The sequence below is a fragment of the Heterocephalus glaber genome, unplaced genomic scaffold (genome assembly GCF_053883595.1).
Source record: "Heterocephalus glaber isolate CG9 unplaced genomic scaffold, H.glaber_assembly_v1.0 deba00001608, whole genome shotgun sequence".
NCBI lineage: Eukaryota > Metazoa > Chordata > Mammalia > Rodentia > Bathyergidae > Heterocephalus > Heterocephalus glaber.
This window is the reverse complement of record NW_028258379.1, coordinates 4,254,165-4,260,295: the sequence shown is the minus strand read 5'-3', so window position 1 is coordinate 4,260,295 and position 6,131 is coordinate 4,254,165. Positions and strand designations below refer to the sequence as shown.

At 42.1% G+C, this 6,131-nt stretch overlaps 1 protein-coding gene across 1 annotated transcript in view; it reads right to left on the bottom strand.

Moving 5' to 3' along the window:
- The window catches only part of Rhoj (ras homolog family member J), a 111,091-nt gene that overhangs the window by 5,752 nt on the left and 99,208 nt on the right, over window positions 1–6,131 (bottom strand). The gene's annotated exons all lie outside the window — the stretch shown is intronic.

Below are 6,131 nucleotides of genomic sequence, written 5' to 3'. Positions count from 1 at the left end.
TCACAGCTGGAGCCAGGAACCCCCCTTGAAGGAGGAGTCAGTGGGTCCCCCTAGAAAACAGTGGAGCACATGTTGATACTGGTGGTCAGCTTCGGGGATGTGGGGACCAAGGACATGGGCACAATCTATCCGACTCTTGGCAGATCTGTTGTCAGGAAAGGAAGTCCCTCAACCTGAAAAGGGGTTGAGTGTCTGCTGTGTCACCAGGACAGTGGGAGACCATGAGACATGATGCTGTAGTGTTCTGAGCCCTTCCCTAGGAACTCTGCCCTGGAGTTTCTGAGACAGGAAGGGGTTGCCAGAGTTTGAGAAAAGATGGCCTCAGTCAGGAAGCAAGCGAGGAGAGTTTAGTGAAGAGACTATTTGTAAATATATGGGCAGAGTCAAGGAAACTAACAAAGACAGGTGAACTGCTTCTGGTTTGGAAGCCTTAGGTGGCCCTAGGCTGAAGGAACAACATACCGACACTGACACCATGTAGAAAGGGTGAGCGAGAATAAACACCCTCCCTCCACTCTCCTCCTATCTCCCGGTCTTCTGTTAAATCAAATGGGAGTCAAATGGAAGCTCAAGAGTAAGAGCCCATTGATTTGGCCTGTAAATGTTGGCTTCCTGGGCAGCAGATTGAAGAAGGATGGAGAATAGATCAAAGGGGGCAAATGGATAAAATCCAGCACAGATCTCTCAGGAGGCTCAGTGGGCAGTGATATTGGCTGTGAGGGCAACGAGGCGTGCTGTGTATCATTAAGACTTTCCAAGGGTGAACTGGTGGGATGCTCATGGAAAGGTGAACACTTCCTAGCCTGTAACATTTGAGAGGTGCAAGGACCATGGTAATTATAAGGATTGTGGGATTAGTTGGTTAAGTATAATCAAAGCCCTCAGGGTATGGCATGAAAACTGCATTTGAAGAGGTTTTTTTTTTTTTCCTTATGCATCTGGAAGGTAGAGAGTGTGAAAATCAGGCTTAATATCTCAATGGGAGAGCAGCTCAATTACAAAAAGGCTGAATCCACTACCTTGAAAAATCTCCTACCTTTAACTTATGGTCCTAACAGGGAAGAAGGGGACACAAAGACACACATTTGATGTACTAAATGTACTTGAGATTGATTCCCCTGTAGAAGGACTTCCTGTTCCTCTTTGTCATAGGAGAGCAGACTCCCCTTACTTGGAGAACTTGTGGGGCCCCCATCGGAGGAGGTTGTTTTACATGATGATATTTAGCCTTCTCAAATACTGCCCAGAACCCCTTATGTTCTAGATGAATAATTAGAGCCAAGTCTCAGGATGTTCTGCTGGGGAAAGACTTGCCCTTTAGTGGGAGGAATGAGACACTCCACTAAAAGAGCTCTAGAACCTAAAGATGCAAACCAGGAGGGCTTGCTAGAAAGCACTTGGCAATGAATCTTGAGAGTGTCAGACTGGAAGGAGAGAGGAGAATAGCAGAATATAAGACTGGGTAAGAAGAATTTGTGCATTGGGCAGCACTGTCAGAATTTACCATCATCATAAGCGTACAGGATCTAGTACCAGTGTGCAGCTGGGTGGCTCCTTCAAGCTTGGGGAAATGGTGACCTGTGTTAGTGACAAGAAGATGCCTGAACTGTCTTGGAAAAGTGCTGGGGAGCAGAAGATTGCGGTATGGGTTATTGCACGGGGCTCTAGAACTCATAGTAGCTACGCTCACCACTCATCAAGAAGGTCTGGAGGATGTTCCCTTCTTGAAAGCAAAAAGGGTTGCACTTATGGGGTCACCTGTGTCATAGAAAGGTTCCATGGTGGCTGTCCTTTGTAGCCAGAGGAAGTTGCCATGGAGCTGGGTTTCCTGGTATGGGCAGAGGTGACAGGGTTCTGTGAAGCAGAGACCAGTTGTGACACAGCCATAAGAAGTGAAGTACACATAAGCTATAACATGCATCAGAGCTACACTCGCAACCAGAGGGCTATAGCCTACAAATTGTGTGGGGTGGCTAATCATCTGGGGCATTAGAAAAGTTATTAATGAAAAAGAAGAAAGTACGTGTCAGGATTCTTCTTGTCTCCTTCTCTTCTACTTCTCTACTTCTCTTCTCTTGTCTCCCTTCCATTCACAAACACCTACTAGCTCTAATTTTAGGCAAGGAATTGTATTTGGAAATAGAAATATAAATACTGTTACCTCTTATAGCTTAAATCCAGATGTCTCCCCAAAGCCTCAGGTACTCATAGGTGGGGCTTTTCAGAGGTAGCTGGATCTAGGGTGTGAATATGAATTAAGAGTGTATGATAACTAAATTAGTCCACTGATTGGTTTTGTATAGTTCTGGGTGTGGATAATAGGAAGGCCTACCTGGATAAGGGTAGCACTAGCCAATTGGCTTATAGCCTGAATGGAATAAAAGGGAAAGAGAAGCTGCTACTTCCTGCCTATCATGCCATGGACTGTTTCTCCTCTGCCATGCCCCTCTGCCATGCCACTTTGCCTTGGAGCCAACTGACTAAGGACTGAAACCTCTATGAACTGTGAGCTAAAATAAACCTATTCTCCTTTAACTTTGGGTGTCAGGTATTTTTTCCAGCAATGAGAAAGCAACTAAGACATTACCATTTATAGGAGTGCTACTGTGAGCAGGATCCTCTATGTTAATTTGTCTTTATTCTTTATCAGTTATACCAGTAAGTATTGTAACTGTCATTTCACCATTACCATTTTATGGAGGATGAAACCAGAGACTTTTTCTGCCTGGCAATTGTGTCATATGCCTGTAATCCCAGCACTCTGGGAGGCTGAAGCAGGAGGATTGCAAGTTCAAGTACAGCCTGAACAATTAAAAAAAAAAGACTGGCAATATTGCTCAGTGCCAAGGCCCTGGGTTCAGTTTCCAATTGTGAGGGGAGGGGAGGAGAGAAACTAAATTTTCTTCAAAATAATTGCACCTTCTCCTCTGTAGCTGTCTTTTTCAGAACATTATAGCAAACTATTAAGAAATAATTTTAAGCCGTCTTTAGCAAATTCTTCAAATTTTATTTCCTTTTAAAATTTTCTACTTGTGAAACAGTCTACTGGACTGTAAGAATTGTGGTTCTTATTTGTAAAATGACTCCTCTGCCATTTTTTTTTTTTTACAATAATCTCCCTTTGGTTTAATACTTGGAATTATCTGGAATTGTGTTCAGGGGTTTCAGGAAGGCTGAGTACCCTGTTGTTACAATCTTGGTGAGTCTGAAGGGGAGGCTAAAGGCACTTGAACAGAGGAATGCTAATAACAGGACCAAGAAATAGGGAAAGATGAGAAAGCAAGGGCAGCAGGTGCAAAGCTCTGTAATTGGCAGTGGGAAGCAGAGACTTGTCTCTAACATGAAGGAATTTAGAGGGATTATTCTATTTTCTTGTCAAGGTCCTCATTATTGGAAGTAAAGTAAACCTTTCCCAAGCTTATTTGCTTTATATTTGACCCTAAGTTCCTCCAGCTGTACAATTTCTTTAGCGTATAGGATAATTGAGTTAAAAAACAAGGCTTCCTGACACACAGGATGTTATATTCTTTGACCTTGATTGTGAGCCATCAAGGGTTCTGGAAAGTCATGCAGAGCTCACCCCCACCCCCCAAAAAGATCCCAAACAGACAGACATTCTCCAGAAGACACACACACACACACACACACACGCACACACACACACATATATCTTACTTCAACAAGAATATCAACATTACTAAGATGAGAAATGTAACTTTGGTGATGTTGAAGTTAGTATTACAACCAAAGAATAAATGCGAATATCTCCAAGTTGCAGATACAAGTAAAAAAATCACTTGAAAGAACATTTATTCACTGAAAGTAAGCTGTCTCATATACAAAAAAGGATGTTGATGAATGAAGCCATTCTATCTCGAGGAAGTATATATGCAGAATTATGCTCTTGAAATAGAAATCTAATCCTGTTAGTTCGCAAGTTCTTTCTACGTGAAATGTACGAACAGATTGTGCTTTCTTTCTCGTGTTGCTCTTGGGAAGGGTCCTACTATGTCCACAGCATAGAAGAGTGAGCTTTCATCATCACAGTGGTGAAGTCCTAGGGTTTCAGGGGGTTTTCAATTTCTACTGTCCATTTATTTCCTCTTGGAATCTGCATATTACAACTAAAACATTCTGGGCACAAGTTTTACTGAGAAGAATTAAAACATGCAACATTAAAAAATATGTTGGAAATGTTTTTAAGAGGAAGATTGGGCTCAGCTTTTGGATCTTGTCTGACCAAGCTCAAGAAAGCAATGTGAATCATCTCCCCATTGAAACATTAACACCCGCTAATGAGAAACAAAGTCCCACTGGAACTGGCTGCAGATTTCAGCACTAACAAAATTGGAGCCAGCTCACTTCAGGACAAAGCCAAAAGGACTAGTGCACCGTGAATTCATCCATGTCAACTTCCACGCTTAAAGGGGCTAATGAGGGGAGGAGAATGCGTGGGCTCTGAGCAAGGGGTTTCTCTTCTTCAGTACTAATTATTTCAATATGTTTTATTTGGTGGGGACATTTCCGTTCAGATGGAGGGGTTCAGATACCTTGGACTGGGATTTCATTTTACTGTCACAGTGCAGGGACTGGGAATCAAACTAAAAAATTACAAGTAAGTGGATTCTTAAAGAGAAAAAGGTTAGTTTTCTCTCTTTATTAGTTGAATAAAATGAACTCTCTTTTGTGGTCTGGGAAGGAAGGGGTTGGATGGGGTGTTTTGCTGTGGTGGGCTGCAGGAGACGTGAAGGCCTTGGTTTAAGAAGCACTCTGGCAGCTTGCTTCAGTGGTTACAGCCAAGAAACCATGGATACATTTGCAGTAGTGAAAATGATTTTTGGTAAGATTCTGTTTTGGGATTTGGTCAAAGCCGTCCAAGAATGTGAGCTGCTGTGACTGGCCGTGTTGCTCCCAGAGGGAAAGGGTGTCCCATTCATTTTTTATTTTTTTATTTTTAATCTAATACAAGTAGATAATAATAAAGAAAATATAAAGATGGTTCTACGGAAAATAATTTTTCATAACAAAAATAATTAGAGAATAGCAATGGTAAATACACTGTGTATCATGATCTTAAAAGAATATATTTTCATTTGTGTGTCCAAGTTTGAAGGCTCTCTGTGGAAGGGCCATCTTGGGACACAAGTCGACTTCTACCTCTTAAGCACGAAGGCCACTGGCTGAACCACTGAAGCCTGTGCTTGTGCATAGAGGGGCTCCTGGGAGGGAGGGAAGATGGCCTGTCCTGTACCAAGGTGTTAGGCCCTTAGTGTCTGGATGTGTCCATGGCATCAAGTTCTTTTTCTGGGGTTGAATCACTGACATTCTAGCCAGAAGGTTAGCAAGGCCACTTGTAGGTACAAAGAAGTGGTGACCCTTGTGTTCTTATTTGATTTGATTAAAGGTAGGTGTGATTTGCATTCAGGACTTCCTCAGCAAGGGGGTTTGGATAAGACCCTAGGCTTTGATCTGTGTATATACAGTTTTTAAAAGGACTTTGTGCAGAGAGTGACATGTGGGAGGGAGAGCAAAACCTGGTCCCTAGTGATGTTTGGTAAAATATGGCAAATAAGTGAATAAGACTCTGGTCTGCTTGACATGGCAGTGAGGACAGGAGCCTGCAGAATGGGTCTGTGTCCTGTCTACAGAACATGTGGTTGTGGTCAGTCCTTACTGACATCTAGACCTGCACGTCTTAGGCTATAAAGACAGAAACTTCTCCAAAAGTTTTATGCCTCAGAAATTTGTTTTCTCTTCATTCTATGAATTTGTAAACTTCATATGATATGAATCTTCCTTATTCCTTCATAGAAGGTATGTTTGGGGAGCATTTTTCTTTTCCCTTTATAAACACCAAAAAGATTTTTGGAACATAAATACTTCAGAGTTTAGCAAATCTTTAAGCCAGTTGCCACTTTTTTGCTCTATTCTAAAACATGCACACTCCTTTATTGCATCTGGGTAGCACAGGACAAGAAAAAGACTTTGATAGCTCTTTTTAAATTCATCTAGTGAAGACAAATGACTCGAACATTAACCCAAATGATACCCAGAGGTGGCGTCTGAGAGTCAGGCTGAGTTGATGGCTTCTTCATCAGGCAGATCTTATATGACTGAAAATAAAGACTGAC